Raw genomic sequence first — 18,311 nt, 5'->3', positions numbered from 1 at the left:
CCGTTTTTGCAAGTATTTTGGGAAAGCTATGTATGGTTTTTAAAGGTTCTGTGCATTAAAACCATTACCACAAGCTACTTCAAAATAGCAGTTCTCCTAACCCACTTATGGACAGACTGACTTTCACTGGAGAAAGACATTTTGGCAAAGCTGAGTGAGATTCCTCACGTCTGTTTTGCTTGCAGATTGTTCCAGGGGAGGGATGAGATTCACTCATCAATGTGCGGGCTCTGTGGGGAAACGGGAAGACATGTTGGGGTCCTGGAAGAATTTTGCAGTAACCAGCTAATGACTGTATTTTGAAGAGGCTCTTGGCTTTTACCACACAAATGTGCCACTCTCTTAGAGCTGGAAACTTGAGGTTGATGTTGTCTGTAGATCCATGGTTCCTAAGCCAGTCACAAACTGCAGTTGTCTATGGGGAACATTTATAGCACCATCATATGCATCACAATTCAGATTTCCTGAGCACATGGGATATTCTATAGACTTCTCTGTTGTACAAGAAGCTTCCCACGTGATATTTTTACAGGTAGCTCAGGGAGCCTGTACTTCTGTCTGATACCTGGTAATAAAGACCACTTACTGCCCAGCTGCAATTTCTCATATCTGGTTTTCTTGTCCATACACTAAGCAGAAAAATTTCCATAGAGATGGTTGTCTTACTTTTGCCCAGGTTGGCCCTGAACTCCTTGAGGTCAAGCAATCAACCTACCTCCACTTCCTGAGTAGCTGGGACTGCAAGTATTAGGTAGACGCAAATAAAAGCATGTAATCCATTTTATAGTCATTTTTGGAATAGTTGTCATAACAAAATAATCTCATCTTTTCCCAATCACTGGCCTCCAGCCCATGATACTCATACACACACACACACACACACACACACACACACACACACCCCTCCAAATCCATCAGGAAACATAGAGGAGTGGTGATTGGTAGCCCTCTGGATCATGACCAAGGAGCTATGAAGGGGCCACAGTTGAGCCGCCATTATGGAGCCTTGCAAAGAGAAAGATGAAGTGTTAACCAAAAAAGAAAGCAGAGAACATTTGAAGATGAACACTGTCTAGATTGCCAGAGGATTTCCTTTCCTGAGTGGTTGTCACTTCCGCTGTTCAGTTACATGCTTTTACATGGGAGAGACCTGTACCCTGCCTGCGAGTCTTCCTCCTCTTTCTTGGGGCATTTACAACTAACACATACTGTGGACATCCATCCCAGCTCTGCCGTCCCTTCCCTAACTGGGAGGCAGCCCCCATGGCTTGCTTAGTTCAGATCCTCTGCTAGCTAGATATGGTTGTTAGAGGCAGGGACTACTTGGTTTCCAGCTGGAACAGTCTCCTCAAAGTCACTTGAATGATAGCTAAGAAGTCTCCTTGTTCTCAGCCCAAGCCATTTCCTCTCTGGCCCAAGGGGACAAGTCAGGAGACTGCCTGCCTCTAAGGACTGTGCGCTGGGCCCCCAGACCCCTGGTCTCTAAGTGTCCTCCTAATTTATGACATTTTCCCTCAAACTCTGCATCTCCTGGTACCTTGTTTCCTCCATTTAAGAAAACTGATATTCCACTTTCACCTAACATCTAAAACTTCTAAAATCCACACTTGATTTTTTTCTTCTATGTGAAGAAATGGTTTGAGGCTGAAGAGATGGCTCAGAGGTTAAGAGCACTGACTGCTCTTCCAGAGGTTCTGAGTTCAATTCCCAGCAACCACACAGTGGCTCAAAACCTTCTGTAATGAGATTCGATGTCCTCTTCTGGCGTGTCTGAAGACAGCTACAGTGTACTCATATACATAAAATAAATAAAACTTTTTTTTAAAAAAAGGAAGAAATGTTTTGGTTCTTCTCAGTTTAATTTTTCCTTTCTTTCTTTCTTTCTTCTTTTTTTTTCTTTCTTTTTTTTTTTTTTTTTGAGACAGAATCTCACTCTGTAGCCCAGACTAGTTTGGAACTTGCCATGTAGCCAAGATTCGGTTGGGACTCACAAAAATCCTCCTGCCTCAGCCTCTTTCACTCCAGCTCAGTGGCCCTTACTTATGGGCGCATCTAGGTAGACCTTCTGATGGTCTTCTGTGTGATGACCTATATTAGAGTGCATTGCGATATTCTGTTTTGCAGAAAATTCCAGAGATTTTTTTTTTTTAGTGTGTCTTAATGTTGTTACTACTCAAAACTCCAAAGAAGCTGTTGTCTTGTGTAAACCATCATGAGGGAAGTCTGAACATGCCCATCCCGGGTGGGAGTAACTGAGCCTCAGCGCCATGAGTAACAGGTGTGAGGTGTCGTCATGATGCTCTCATCTTTGACAGCTGAATTGAGCCATAAAAGTTCTGAATAATTTATTCAGGTCTGCTGGAGTCCAGGTATAGGTTGTTAATCCCAGACTTAAAATGTGCCGATTTCACGCAGGTGTGCTTAAAATGAATTTTTATTGTGGCCCTTATCTTTGGCCTAGGTGAAAATGTTCAGATTGTCCCATAAGTCAAAATTAATTCAGTTTACCATTATCCATGGGTTTAACATCTTTGGCTTGCTTTTAAGTAGAATCAGAGCTCATCGTGATCATATGTTTCAATTTATGCTTTAAAATATTACAAGATGGCCAATACCAGGGATAAAAACCTTTTAAACCATCTTTAATTTCAGTGTAACTGCGAAGTCTGCGTAGTCTTCTTATAAACTGAATTTTGCTTCAGAAAAGCAAAGCGAAGCAACATGTGGTTTGTGTGTCTGTTGCTCTTCTTCACCTGGTTTGCATTAGGAAGCAGTGGACGCTAAATCAGAAAGCTCTCGAAAGAAAGCCTCGTAGCAAGGAAGGGCACAGAGGAGAGACATCTGCACACACACATCCCGCCCCCACACATTCCAGTGAAGAATGTGGGTCCTTGGTAGTCGAGAGTAAAGAACAGAAAAATAGTTTTTAAGAATCATACCTAAGGAGGACCCCAGTTAAGTAGTTCCCATATTTCCATTTTAAAACCATCAAAAAAAAAAAAAAAAAAAAAAAGCTTAAAAGAAAAACAAAACAAACTCTGAATATCTATCATTTCCAGGCCATCCTCTATATTAACTTCTGGTTCCTTAACTACTTGAGAAAAAGGAAGAAAGAAGGAAAGAAAGAACGAAAGAAAGAAAGAAAGAAAGAGGGAGGGAGGGAGGGAGGGAGGGAGAGAGAGAGAGAGAAGTGGCTAGTGAGGTTGCTCAGTGGTTAGAGCACTGATTCTCAGCATCCACATGGCGGTCCATGATTGGCTATATAATTCAAGTCCTAGGGATCCTGCACTCTCCTTTGACCTCAGTGAGCACTTTATGCACACAGTGTGATGCATAGATATACACGCAGGCAAAACACACATATGCGCAAAGTAATGACAAGAAAAATTAAGTAAGATAAAGCCTGCCACCAAGAACCTCCCGTGAGGATCTTAGCCGACATACCTGCAGAAGGATGCTCGAGGCAGCCTGGCACAACCCCAGTCTGCTTTCTCCTCATTGTCCCAGCAATGCCAGTGTCAAGAGCAGATGCTGCCTCACAGTTCTGACGGAAGAACATGCAGTCCAGGTGATGCACTCATGGGTTCTTAGAGCCCCTCCACTCTCTAGTCCCATCCTCAAGTTGTTTTTCCTAGCAGCAACATCCCGGGTACCTTGTATGTGTGGTCTTTGTGTTTCCTTTCCCTAAGAACTCTTATTAAGCACAGAAATGGAATGACATGTAGTAGATTTTTTTTTTTTAGATTTATTTATTTTATTTATTTGAGAACATTGTAGCTGTCTTCAGACACACCAGAAGAGGGCATCGGATCCCATTACAAATGGTTGTGAGCCATCATGTGGTTGCTGGGAATTGAACTCAGGACCTCTGGAAGAGCAGTCAGTAAGTGCTCTTAAACCAGCCCATGTAGGAGATTTTAATTTGCCTGACTGTATTGAAAACATTCTGCACCTTCTGAAAGGTGTCCTCAGGGGTCAGGGGAAGACTCCTGGAGCAGCATGAAGATGCTTGCTGCTTCTGTTGCTATTTGGCCTCTTTGAAGAAAAGAAAGTTTTATATATTTTTTTCATTTATTTTGTGCATGATATTAGTATACATATGCATATTCATGTGCATGCAGATACACAAGGAAGTGGGTATATATGCACATATGTATACATGTATAGTGGCCAGAGGTCAAACATATATGCTTCAGTTGCTGGTCACATTGCTGTGTTGAAATAAGGTCTCTCACTGTTTGCCAAGTCACTGTTAGGCTGGCTAACCAGTGAGCCCCAGGAAGCATTTTATTTCATTATCCTAGCAATGGGGTGCCCTGATTTTGCTTTTCAAACATGGGCTCTGGGGACCTAACCCAGGTCCTCATGCTTGCAAGGCAAGTGCTTTACTGGTCAAGCTATTTTCCAGCCCTGACATTTTAATCTTTTAAGTAGTAGTCATATCCAAGGAGGCTCTTTAACCATATTGTCAGATCTTTCAAAAAAAAAAAAAAATGTGTCCCTTCACATCCTCAAATGCACTCTGGCACATAACATCAAAACCTCCTATGTGCTGCCTCCATCCTCTTTAGACACAGTCTCCCCAAAACTGGGAGGCTGGTGAGGTAGTTCCCTGGTACAGCACTTGCCCAGCACACATGAAGCCCACGTCTAAGCCCCACAGAACACCCTGCACCCTCATACAAGGCAAAGTTTTGCAAAGGTTGCTGGATCATACTGTCAAAAGACTAATAAAAGCCTCAGAAGGGATTGGTCATAGAAATGTGGCTTCCTCCATTCTATCAGCATCTAGGGAGTCAGTCTTCAGCTGCCAATTCAGTTTATATGAAAGGAAGTGGTTCTCCCCCAACCTAGTTCCCAGCCCTCAGAGGCTCCTGTTATTTAAACTCATCTGCAAAAAAAAAAAAAAAAAAAATCTTTGTTGGGCAGCATGTCAGCAGAACTGCCTGCAGGCGCTGCCAGACACTTAAGAATTCTATTGCCGAGTTCTTCCCTCTCATTCTTTATTGTCACAACTGAAGAATGTCAGTTGGTTGTTTTTTGTTTTTTTTTTTTTCTTTAAAAAAAAAAAAGAAAAGCACGATGATCCTATGACTTGAACTGTAATCAATTTATCTGACAAGTTTATAATGGTTGCATTATTTCAGTGGCTTTGGCTTTGGTGGAGGGGGTCATGTGAGGCAGCAGAATGAGTTACACAGAGACCTCAGTGGAGCAGATCTTAAGATCTGTCCCTCGTTCTACATGATATCTGTGAGTTGAGGAGGTGATGGGCAAGCCACTGATGACATGCAAGAGTGAGATCCAACTGAGAGTGCAGGACACGCTGGTGTGGCCACAACAACCAGGTGACAGCACATCTGCCGTGCGAAGATCTCAGTAAGCCAGTTGCGCTGTGTTTGGACCATCAGATGTGTATGTGTCTGCAAGATTGGAATGGCACAGCCAACTTCAACAATTCAAGGAATCTCCAGAGGCAGGGAGGCGTTCCTAGCGTATTTGCCTTCGAGCTACACAAATGTTTGGTTCTGCAGGTCAGCAAAGTGATATATTATCCGAGAGCTGCCCTCAGAGAAGCTGACAGCCGGTACTTCGTTATTGACCGAAATAACCTGGCATTCAGGTTTCTAGCGTAGCCTTCTGTGTTCGAGTGTGTTAAGGAAAAAGTTAGGGAAGGCAAAACATTTTATTCAGCTGTTTACCAGCGCTGCTACGCTGGGCATGGTGGCACATGACTTTTCCCAGGATTCTGGAGGCTGGGGCAGGCAGATATCTGTGAGTTTGAGGCCAGCATGGTCTACATAATGAATTCTGGGCCATCCAGAGCTATGCAATAGAATGTCTTGAAAAACCAACTCTGCTCTAGAAACAATACAGTAGCTCAAAAGGATACGCTGAGATGTGAGACTCAACTTCCGTTGTTAGAGAAACTTAAAAATATATCTTTAGAACTGACTGAGTGCCTACAATAAATACAGTGTCTCCATGAGGTGAAGCCCCAGTATCAGTCACAAGGGGTCTATTTGACACCCTTGGGTTCTTGCCTAATATATCACCAAGATAGTGACACCACGTAATATGTCCAAAATTAATCCAGTCCTAAAACACGTTTGATGCCCCACTCTATACAGAGTCTACCACTGCCTCTACGTCACAAACTGTCACCTGGAAGGAAAGTACTGTGCCATGTCCTCGAGGGGCACCATAAGGAAAACCTTTCTCTCTGAAGGCTGTGGGTGATGTCTGAAGTTCCAGGTCAACCCAGACTCCACGTGTATACCCAACAAATAATGTCTCCACACCAAGTAGCGTGAGGAAGACATAACCATCGTTTCCTTTCAAAGTCCCCTCTCTGCGGATGCCTTCCACCCTTAGCCTAGTGAGGTTCATTTCAGGTTTACTGTTGGATGTCCTGTGAGTGTTACTGGTCTCCTGTGGCTTTGCGTTTTACTTTTGTGTCTGGAAAAACTATCTTTCAGTGTAGCCCACAACCTGCTGTCAGAGGTCTGAATGTATAGGAAAGTCCCGCCTCTGAGGCCGAGTCAAGGGATGCTGAGTTGGACTGTTTTTCCTGGAGGGTCATTTAACCCTCTATCTCAGGACTCGGTACTCTTGCAGCCTTCTGGGGAAAAAAAATAAATCCACCCTGCTTCCTGGCTTCTGCGCCTCACATAAACTAGCCATGTTAGCCAGTCTCCTTCTCTTCATTGTACACCGCTCTGCACTGCACCATGAGCTCCCAGAAAGCAGCTAGAGGGCAGATAGCAGTAGCCAAATTATAAGCTGACTAATCGGGTTGGGATGTTATTTGCTGTGGTCGGTGTTAATTCTGCAATTCAGCGTAAGTGTTTTCATTGAGAATAATAGCTGGACGCTGAACCATTGGGACGGGATGGCAAGGGAGACTGGGACCCTTCAGGAACGCTGATGGAGCTAGAAAAAAGCTTTTTAAAAAATTAATTAATGTGTATGAGTTCACTGTAGCTGTTTCCAGACACCAGACGAAGGCAACAGACCCCATTACAGATGGTTGTGAGCCATCATGTGGTTGCTGGGAATTGAACTCAGGACCTCTGGAAGAGCAGTCAGTGCTCTTAACCACTGAGCCATCTCTCCAGCCTCTTTTGTGCTCAGTGTAGCTCAATGATATAGAGCTTGCCACACATGGTCAATTCTGTCTCCAGTGTGTGTGTGTGTGTGTGTGTGTGTGTGTGTGTGTGTGTGTGTTATGTGTTTGTATGTGTGTATGTATTTGTATACACACACACACATATAGTCCATTAATAGTAACCAAAACATCCTTGATGTATGCTGTCCCTGGTGTAGACAGATTCTAAGTGGCCCATGGAGCCTCTAGGATATTCCTTAGGTGTACAGATGCAGAACAGGAATCTTGTCACTCTGGGTCATAGAATTTCTGACAGGAAAAGATCCATGACTGGATGTTGCTCTTCCTCAGAGTACCACACCCGCACCAGGAGTAAGGGACAAATGAGGCCCTTGCTTTAGGCTCTACGGCCTAGAAATCAGGACTAGCCTATTAGTTTAGTTTGTGTTGGATCTCATAAGCCAAAACAAAAATTAAATTCCTTTAAATATTAAAGGTAGAACATTGAAGCCAGATATGACATATCATCTCTGTGATCTGAGTACTAGGGGGGGCCGAGATAGGGTTGCTGCAAGTTTGAGGTCATCCTGAGCTCTATAGGAAGTTGCAGGCACCTGAGCTACATAGTGGGACTCTGTCTCTGTCTCTGTCTCTCTCTCTCTCTCTTTCTCTCTCTCTCACACACACACAAAACATGTGAATATATATACATATATATATACACATATATACATGTACACACAAATATATACACACACACATTGAAGCTCAAATTAGTTGGCATAAAATTATTTTTTTGATTTATTTACTTTTGGTATCTGTGATAGTCAAAGGACAGATTTTCTCACTGGAGTTCCATTTTTCCTGTCACCATATGGGACCCAAGGATAAGGCTCAGGTTGTAACCCTGTACCTAATGAGTGCTGCTACCCAATGGGCCCTCTTGCTGACCCAACTGACCCTCTTCCTCTTCCTTTTTCTCTTCTTCCTCTTCCTCCACCTCCTCTTCCTCTCCCTCTCCCTCTTCTCCTTTTCTCTTCCCTTTTCCCTTTCTCCTCTTCTTCCTTCTCTACCTCTTCCTCCTTCTCTCTTTATCTTCTTCCTCCTCCTCTTCCTCCCTCCTCTTCCTCCTCTTCTTTCTCCTCCTTTTTTTTGTCCTGGTAATTGAACTCAGAGCCTCACACATATTATGCAGTATCTCTGTCAGTGAGTCAAACCCCAGCATTCACTTTTATCAAAAATCCCAAATAAAGAATAGTAGATTTACTACAGAATATATGAATACTTAGTGGGCAAGGTCCCAAGTCAGTCTGCGGAGGATCAAACAGGAGCAAGCGAGACATTCCCACTCATCAGGAGCTAATGTGTGCCAAGCAGCTTATCTGATAGACTAGGCCAGAGATCATCAAAGAAAAGCAACAGGACCTTGCAGACTTTTAACGCAAACTCAGTGCTGAAGAAACTGAAGGTCCAGATGAACACAGGCAGAAAGGAAATGCCAAAGTAACTTGGTCAAAGACAGTTACTTATCTACGACTAAGTGTGATCTGAGAGCATCAGGCCAGCCACAGCTCATAAACCAGTCTCTAATGCACCATCACCCCTTCTACTCCCACTATTGCAGAAAGGGCCAGGGGATCTCAGATAAGATAAAGAAACAATGTAGCATGCTCAGCTGAACCCTTCTTGGCCAGAGGCTTCTGGCTGCTGGAAATAATTCTTTGTTGATGCCCCTCTGAAAATAACTTGGGTTAGTTACTGCACACCCAGTTACAATGCTCAAAACTGGCTGGCCTGCATTTTCAACTTTCTTAGCTGGTGGAGAGTTTAAATGGCAGAAACCGATGATATGCGAAACTGTTTTTGAGCAAGTAGCACATGAACCGAACATTCTATAATCTAAAATTTACCACAAAGTGCTATCACTTTGGTATTTCATTTAAATACAGCTGCACTGCAGACCATACCAACCACCATCACGTCACATTCCCCTCTCCTTGCACCCTTTGGGCCTCTTCTGGCCTGGTACTCAGTTGGGTAGGTTGTCTTCATGAAGTTTGCTAACTTGAGGATCATGGGCATCTATTTTGTGGGGATCTATTTCACAGTCATGGGCCTGAGCTCTTTACTTTGTGGAATGCAAGTGTTTTATACGTGTGTGTGTGTGTTTTTTTTTTTTTTACCTCATGTATGCAAAGCATATATTCATGTGTACCGCTCACAGGTCCAGTGCCCTCCGAGGTCAGAAGAGGTAGTAAGAAACCCTGGGTCCAAAATGAGTGTGAGCCGCCTGACACATGGGTCCTGGGACTAGAACCTGGGTCCTCTTGCAAGAGCAGCCAATGCTGTTAACCACTGAGCCATCTCTCCAGCACCTAAGTATTATTATTTTTTTAAAGGGGTCATCAAACAAAGAGAACATTTTAGTTTCAAAATGTAAATCCTTTCGGACGCCTTGGGCTCTGTGTCTCTCCTGTTGCAGTTTGAAGTCAGCGCTTCTGTCAGGGCTCAGCTTCCCTTCCCTCTCAGGCAAGCCACAGAAGACTATTGACTCCCTTGGGGATGCAAGGCCTATCAGCCACCCCTCGCCATTGTGTCCTGGGCAGCTGTAGCTACAGTCCAGCCCTTAGCTCCCAGAAACTCTTCCTCGGATGAGGCCTGCCACGCCTGCTCCTGACTGCTGTGGGGGCTTCCTGGCTCTTCCCACCTGCTGTTCTGGGTTCCTGGCCCTGCTTCCTTCACCCTCCTGTTTTTACCAGAACACATGGATGGTTTTGCCACTTTTTGGAAGTTTCTGTGGTTCCCCACTGACCCGGAATGTCTTAAATGTCCCTGTGGTGGCTCTACAGCCATTCACACCCTGGGTCTGCATTTGGTCACACTTTCAGGTGCCTCCCCTTCCCCGGGACTGTCTTTTATTCCTCAGCCTTCAATGGCTCAGCCTGGTCCAAAGCTATTCCTCCTTCTGTGCCCCTAAATTGACCACCGTCCTGATTGATGGCACTGGGGAGACACAGGCCACCAACATTCTTCTTGTTCCACTCGTGACAGCTTACCTATTTTATAAATATAATCTTAAAATGGTAGTTTCAAATGGGTCTACCCTCCCCTAAAAAAAAAAGCATTTTCCTTTTTATATGCTGTCAATATTTTGCCTTGCATGTACTGTAAGTTTTCAGTCCAACACTGTAGCCATGACACCTGAATATGTTTTGGCTACGGTGCCATGGTACAGCTCTTTCAATACCTTTTGGGAGGTTTTTCCGTAATGTCTTCACACGTTGGTAGTTTTTCAGTAGTGGAGTTTAAAGATGTTTGCATTAAACCCCAGACCTGAAGAAGCTGAGAAGGTTGAAGGTCAGAATCTGAGGCCACCTTCTCATATATATACCGGACACAAGTTTGTTTATCCAACATGTCTTCGGGTATGAAAAGTGCCTGAGAGGAGTTGGGAGTGAAGGGAAGAGCAGGTCGAGGTGGCTGCTGGGTTTTACTAGCTGTTTCCCCGAGCAAACATCCCCTAAGTACCATAGATCTGTGTTCTTCACCAGGCTTGGGCTGAGGGTCTCAAGACAGCACAGCTGCAAGCATCTATCTGGTGTTAGCATCATGACCAGCCATCAAACTCTTAGATAAAAACACAGAGAGCCGATGGAGTGCTGGGTGCAGGCAGCTTCGACGTGGAGGAGGCTGGGTGTGTGGGACAGACTTCCTCAGAGTTATGGCAGTCTTATCTGTTTCTGTGTCAAAAGATCTGTTTTATTTAAACAAATGGTTGTGTCCCACCCCCACCCCCTGCCCAGAAGCCTTAAAATTGACTTTCCCCAGACACAGACATTTTAGAGATGGGACCCTCACCATCACAAAGGCTAGCCTTAGAGAAGCGATCTGTCCCAGTGTTGGCAAAGTACTTGCTGAGAGAACAGTCGTTTAGCCTCCTGACTACAAACTCTGTGGGCCAGGCTACTTTGAAGTGAAGATGGCCCCACTCGCTGAGGTGGGGATGAGGGGTCGGGGGAGGGGTCGCTGGGAGGTTTGGAGTCATAAATGCAATGGGACAGAGTGTAGAAACTGTTGAAGAACCAGTGCAGTGCTCTCTAATCATGATGCTTTAAATATAATCAAAGGGCGAAGAAAGTAATTGGAGACCTTGTGAAGCTGAAACTTATCATAACCCTCCATGATGCCCCTCACTCCAGAAGGAACTTGCCACCTGCCTTCCAGCCCTTCCCTAGCATGGAGCAGGCTCAGCTAATGGGAAAAACTTCTGAATGCTCAGTGGTCTCCCAAGCCACAGCAGAAGCCTTTGGTGCCAGGTTGCAAGGACCAGACAGTTAATCTTCCAGCACTTGGCTCCTTGATCTGAACAAGACTTGTGACTGATTCTACAAATGTACAGTTTGGGGACACTATCCATTGTGAAAACCGAATGGCTGTCCTATATCCCGACTCACCAAACACTAAAGCCATACTTGTTTGTCAGCTGTCTCCCAAGGTTAGGGAAATAAATGAATAAGATGCTATAATGAAAGTTATCCCTGTTTCAGAAATGTTGCCATCCTGATCACTGATATTTCATTATTAATGCCTTTAAAATGTTTGAAAAGCAAGAGCAATACAGCCTAAGAAGGAAGTCTGTATTTTGCTTCTGTGTGTGTGTGTGTGCATTTGTGTATGTATGCACACACGCAAGTGTGCATCATGCATGTATAGGTTTGCTCACCTATGTATGACCATGTGCAGGCCAAAACCCGACGCTGGTTGTCTTCCTCTATTGCTCTCTCCCTTACTTCTGAGACAGGGTCTCCCACTGGACCTAGAGCTTGTGGTCTCAACCAGACTGGCTGGTTAGTGAACCCCTAGGACTCGCTCTGTCTCGCTTACAGATTCAGCAGGGAGCTACAGATGGATACAGCCACAGTTGGCTTTTTACATGAATAGGGACGCTCAGATGCCAATTCTGGTGTTTGTGCTGGCACAACAAGCAAGTTATCCAGTGAGCCACCTTCCCAGCCCAGGGTATCGTGTTACAAAAGAAACCAAGGTCACTATTAGGAACTAGCACCACGATTTGCTGGTTTGCTTACACTCCGTACTTTATCTCTTTCTACCAGACTAGATAAGGCTAGCCCAATTTGGATAAAATAGTAGCTCTTTGTTTCTCAGCCCTTGGCACATTTGTTTTTGGAAAACAACCCCATCCTTAGGAGTTACTTGGATAAGGTATGGACCCGAGAAGAACAGGTGAGAATCATACATTCACTTAACTGGGGCTCACTGCACCGTACCATTATGCACTAGGCACAATGCTGGGAACACAGTAGTGAACTCCAGAAGTCCCCAGAGAACAGAAGACAATAAGGCAGTGACTACATTGGCACACAGTGCCAGGCTGCGCTAAGTGTTTTAAGGTCAAAGGAGAGGGTGAGGCTTTTGAGGAGTAAGTGGGGGGTGGGGCACCCTCTCTGTGGAAATGACTATGGACTAGAGAAGCAGGACAGAGGAAGCTAAGCCCTGAGAATTTCTGAGTTTCCTTTCTCAGCCCCCTAAAGTGTGATCTTCAAATAACTGAATATTCTACCTAACGGAAACAAAAGGACGCCAGCTGGGGGTATTGCACCCATCTGCATAAGTTCACTGTTGACCATAGCAATGCCTTTCAGACCAGACTGAAAGTCTGTTTCATTCAGATTGAAAGTTAGTAGGAAGTTTCTAACTGTCCCCAAACTGCTTCTTTGGCCGAAATACAATAGAGAAGTTGACAGTACCTGTTGGAAATGTAACAAATGGTATTTACAAGTAGTTACCTTGTTACATACCCACAGTGGCTACATTTAATACAGATAAGCCTCTCCACAGGATGTAATGGGAGTGTTTGTGCCTCTCAACATTCAGTGTGAAGGGAACTCTCCTTTAAGAGTCCTTGTTAAAAAGACCACATATAATCTGAATTTTACTGACATGCCGGTTTAGAGGGTGATGTAAAAGTCTATTGACTGGTTGCACGACCTCTGAGAAGATCAAACATAATGAAATAGGATATTGAGACAGATATGGTGTATTGCTCTGATAACCCCAGCACCTGGGAGACCAGGCTAGGGTATATAGCAAGTCTGAAGCCAGCCTAGGCTGTACGGAAAAACCCTGTCCAAAAATAAAGTAGTAAAATTTGACAAAAGTCAGGAGTTAAAGAGCAGCCTGACTCAGACACAGCCCTCCCTGGTGAATCTCACAGATCTACAGGGAAATGGGCTCCTTAAAGGTTTTCCCCACAAACTCCCATATCTTCCGACCAGAGGAGACTTCTTGTTCTTTGGGAATCATCTGGAAAACTTGAATCCACTTGAATTGCAACTAATGGTTTGTGATGTCTGTACTAGTAGTGTTTCCAAACTATTCTAACAACAGAGCCAGGACCCTTTGGTCTCTGTCGCTTAAAAAAAAAAAAAACTAGCAACTTAAAACACCCAGCTTGTCCTCCTCTGCCTCACAAAGCAACAGAGATAACAGAATTTGGCCACACAACTATTTACTTGAGTGATCTATTTATGGCAACCTGTGTATTTTTAAATCGCAGTTACAATAGGCTATTGTTCTCTATATAAATAAATATATGCTGCAAATTCACCATAAGGCTTTAAAGTTAAAACTGGGGGGGGGGAGGGGCATTCATGGTGCGTTTATTCTATAGCATTTTACGGAGGATGGAGCATCTAGGTTTTTTCCTCACCTTTCTCTTGGCATCCCCTTACTTGACCCCAACTAAAGCTTGTAGCTTAGAATGTGGATTCTCCTGGTTACTAATTCCTAATGATCATCAGTAATTGTCGTTGCTTCCTGGGCTCGCTTTGAGGTCCAGCTTTGGCTCCTCTGAACCCTTTCTGCAGACAGCTGAAGCCAAATTCCTCTCTGAGAGCCCCTATAAATAGCACAGTAACAAGATTAGCATGAACGTGCTCAGGGCGTTTTCTTGTGTTTCAAGGATGGGAGTTGAAACTCTCACTAGCTCCTTAAGTGCTTCGTGTGCCTGACTCCTTTGCTTTTGCTGTTGTTTGCTGATAAAAAATAAATCTCCTGCTCTAAGCCGCAGGAATTGCTTTTAAATGCAAGAAAGTCCTAAGGGGGAGAATTCGTATGTTAATGAGCCTTTCCAAGTGAGAACTGGGTGAAACTCGCCTTTTGCTGGCATTGTTATGGACAGCCTGGAGATGATTTGTGTAAGCTTGTAGCCCAGTGGGGCTGGGGGTGTAAAGCCTGCAGAGAGCTCCTCCCCAGCCCAGCGAGTGGGGCCGGGAGTTCGAGGCTCAGCACCGCCCCCTTGCACACTCCCCTGCGCCCGCGCGTGCACCTGCGGGCGGGGGAAGTTTACAGAAGCTTCCAGGGGCGTCTGCAGCGCGCTGGCCACAGTCCTGTGCCACCGGGGATGGAGCGCGGCCGGCGGCGGAGCTCCGGTGTCTGGGTAACTTTTCTAGGAATGCCGTGCGCGGGAGGGCCCCGGTGGACACCTGCCAGAGGACGGTCAGCGTGACAGTTCCTGGAAAGCGAGTGGAGTGACGGCGACTGGGACCGGCGGCCCCGAGCCGGAGCCGAGCTGGGGGTAGAGCGAGCGGCGGCGAACGCAAACGGTCTGTGAGCCCTGGGGACCGGGCTGGGGTCCGGGTCCGGGTCGCCGGATACGCAGGAGCGCAGTGCTTGCTGGACGCGGGCATGGGGCACGGACTGCCACCGGGTGGAAGGGACCGGACCGCGGGGACAGGAGCGCGGGGTGGGCGCTGGCCTTCGCCCTGCAGCCCCGGCGCTGGGCAGACTGGGACAAGGCGCCCTCTTGCGGCCAGAGTCACCGCCGCCGCCGGCCGGGCATAGGACCGAGGCTGCCCTCGGGTCTGGGTGGCCCCGCCGTGCTCACCACTGCTGTGTCCCTGAAGATGGTGACATCCTTCCTTTTAGCCTGTCTTTAAAGGCTCGGGTTAATCCGTGTACAGATAAAGCGGGCGGTGTGTGGAGATTTTGTTTTTTGTTTTTTTTTTTTCCCCGACTTGAGTCTTCTCGCGTACTTTATGGAAGTGTTTTCCCGGGGAGCGCGTTCCTCCGTGAGAGCCGTAAGTTTCACAAAGGGGATGTTGTTCTGGAGCCAACAGGTGACGGGGTGAAACCCGAGTCTCTGTGTACATTGGAGTCAGGTCTGGCCGCCCGTTTCCTTGGGCCGCTGCCGAAAATAGAAATTAAAAAAAAAAAAATCAGAGATTGATGGGAACACAGTTTTGAGAAAATGTGTCTCCCACTGTGGAAAATGATGGTGTTGGTAGACATGGCTTTGCGTGATTTGTCACAGGCCACACAGTACGCAAGCTTAGATCTCTCCAGAAGTGTCTCTCTGGCAAAGCACCATGCCTTGTCATGGAATTTCCTCGTTTTGTTAAGCCGTCTGTCCCAGAATGGACTTGAGTGAAGTTCGAATGCTGTCGAAGAGTTCCATATTCTCTCTTGGAAAAATTGCGTAGTATTTTGGCAACTGGTGGCACATAACAGCAGGGGGACTGGGCAGGTGGAGGTTTACCTGGAAAATACCCAATGTGGCAAATGCCCAAATGCCACGGATTGCTGGCGTGAAGTACTTTAGAAAGGAAGTTAGTTGCATTAGTCACCTTCCGATAGGTTTGGTAAGCCTGAAGCTGACTTGGGTTCTGTTAACAGTGCCTTTTGTCTCTGTAGACAACAGGCATGGACCGTTCTTTGAGTGTCTTTGAAAACATTAATCATTATGTTGTGTGTGGTTTACTGGGACATTCAAATCCTGACTCTAACGTTTGCTCACTCTGGGTTCCTTTTAAATTAAGGATATAAGCAAGGAAATGTGCATGTCCACAAAGCTTTCTAATTTGTGTTTTGAGAACAGAAGTCTGCAGCCGCCCATGCTCTCACTTTTGCCCTTGGTTACACTTAGTTGACCTGTGTGTTTAGCTCGAAAGAGTAAGGGACTTGGGGTGACATCCTCAGCGTGCTAGGGTCTTGTTAACAAGCAGATTAACAAAGAAGCTGTTCACGGCTGTGGCTCAAAGGGTGGCACTTAGCAGCAGGGGACACCTAAGGAATTTTAGCCCAGTGATTTCACAGATCAGTATCTGTTCAGGTAGTTAAAGAGTCTCATAAGGATCCCACACTATTATGGCAATTTTCACACGGCAGCCAGAGTGGAAATTTATTGGGAAGTATTGACAATCAGTGATATGATCTTAGACTTCGTAGTCATGCAAACACTGACAGATGTTTGAAAGATTTATGCGTATGGGTACTTTGCCTGCATACACATATATGTGCACCACGGGCACACCTGGTGCCGTGGATCCCCTGGAACTGGAGTTACAGTTGTGACCTGCCACATGGGGTGCTGGGAATTGAACTCTGGGTCCTCCAGAGAGGCAGCCCATACTCTTAACTGATGGGCCACCTCTCCAGTCCCCTGACAGCTGTTTTTTTATTTGCATAATTTGTTAAATTTGCATAACTTGATGTGATTTGGTGAGTTGGTCCAAGAAAATGATGACTACTAGACACCACAGCAGAGCTGACACAATTACAACCTTCTGAGGCTCCTGACTCCCTCCAGTCCTCCCTCCCCTTCCGAGTTGCCCTCCCAACTTTAAACTTTACAATCTCAAAAAACCCGATAGGATTCATTTCCCCCTTTCCTGCTAGTTTGGTTTGCTTTCTTTTCTGGTTCCGGTTTGCTTAGGAACTAGGTGCCCCTCCTAGGCTTCTTTCTCTTTCCTGATCATAATTTTCAATACCACTCTTCTTAGAATAGAAGGCCAGAAACACCCTGTGGCATCTTTTCTCATTCCTTACTGTCCATGGTGTCAAGGGTAAAGTCTGTACCTGTCTGGCAGGTACAGTCCTTGGCAGTCTGATCAGGTACCATTCTTTGGGAGAGTCTGTTTCCTAGGAATACCATCTTCTGCACCGCTGCCTCTAGAACTTTATTTACTGTTGCCGACTTAGAAAAACCTGCTCTAGAACAGCAGTCCTCAACCTGTGGGTCACAACCCCCACCGGGGTCTCATGTCAGACGTTCTGCATATCAGATGTTTATGTTACAATTCATAACAGTCGTAAAACCACAGTTATGAAGTATCAACAAAATAATTTTACGGTTAGGGGTCACCACGGCATGAGGAACTGTATTAAAGGGTCGCAGCATTAGGAAGGCTGAGAACCACTTCTCTAGAGAAACAAAGGCAGAGGCTGAGTTGTACATCTAAAAGTCAGTCAGAACACAACCCCTTAGCTGTCCCAAGTAGAATAGAAAGTGATGGCCAATGACCAAACATAGCAGAGAGAAAAAAAAAAAGTAAAGAGGTGCCATCTGGGTTGACTGATACCTTCAAGTCCTGAATGCCTTCAGTGACTCCCATGCTGACAGAGGGACACAGGTCCTCACTGTAACAGTTTGTACTTTCAAGATTTGCCTAATTTACAAAATACTGAAAGCGACAGATTTTAAAGGTTTCAAAATCGTTGGTCATGGACTAAAGGGTAAGGCTACTTACTGATGGACAACCATAGTGGGAATCAATACATGACCACACCCAGCTGGGGATGGTGACACACACCTCTGATCCCAACCCTCAGGATTGCAGAGGCAGGTGGATCTCCGTGAGTTTAAGATGAGGTCAGTCTGGTCTACAGGGTGAGTTCCAGGACAGCTCCAGCTACCTAGCGAGACTTTGTTTTGAAAACAGCAGAAAAGAAACAAAAACCATGACAACCAGGAGAAAAGCACCTGCAGGAAACTTGAACTAGCACATGAGAGGTCAAAAGACTGGACTCTGGACTTTAGCTCCTACACTGCGGTGACCCCAGTCTATCCTCATTCCAGGGGAACAGCGGGTTTCTAGGTCACTCAGCTGGATTCTGTCTGCTGTTTCTGGAATTCTGAAATGTGGGCACTTTTCACTATGCTCAAAGTCACCAGCCACAGGCTCACAAGGGACATACACAGTAGAATTTGTAACCATTCCTCTCACATTGGCTATATTTACTTAAAATCTGGGCTCCTAATGGATTATTCCTTACCTTCTTAATTTTGTTTTTAAAAATTTTATGCGATTGGGTGTTTTGCCTGCGTATATGTATGTCTGTACACCATGTGTCTCTGCCTGGTTCCCAGATGCTCTCTTGACAATTTTATGATGATGGAGAAGTC

At 45.4% G+C, this 18,311-nt stretch overlaps 1 protein-coding gene across 4 annotated transcripts in view; it reads left to right on the top strand.

Annotated features, from left to right (window-relative positions):
* Prickle1 (prickle planar cell polarity protein 1) overlaps positions 1-18,311 on the top strand; it is a 97,602-nt gene that overhangs the window by 63,296 nt on the left and 15,995 nt on the right. The window contains exon 1 of one of the 4 annotated variants that reach the window (XM_034516564.2): positions 14,461-14,733. The exons of 2 other annotated variants lie outside the window; for them this stretch is intronic. The gene's annotated coding sequence lies outside the window, so the exon portion shown is untranslated. Of the gene's footprint in view, positions 1-14,460; positions 14,734-15,115; positions 15,208-18,311 lie in introns of those variants that run through there. One more of the 4 variants, XM_034516563.2, reaches the window with a different exon arrangement.

The sequence above is a fragment of the Arvicanthis niloticus genome, chromosome 13 (assembly GCF_011762505.2).
Source record: "Arvicanthis niloticus isolate mArvNil1 chromosome 13, mArvNil1.pat.X, whole genome shotgun sequence".
NCBI lineage: Eukaryota > Metazoa > Chordata > Mammalia > Rodentia > Muridae > Arvicanthis > Arvicanthis niloticus.
The sequence above is the reverse complement of the archived record's forward strand: the minus strand, read 5'-3'. Positions and strand labels throughout refer to the sequence as shown.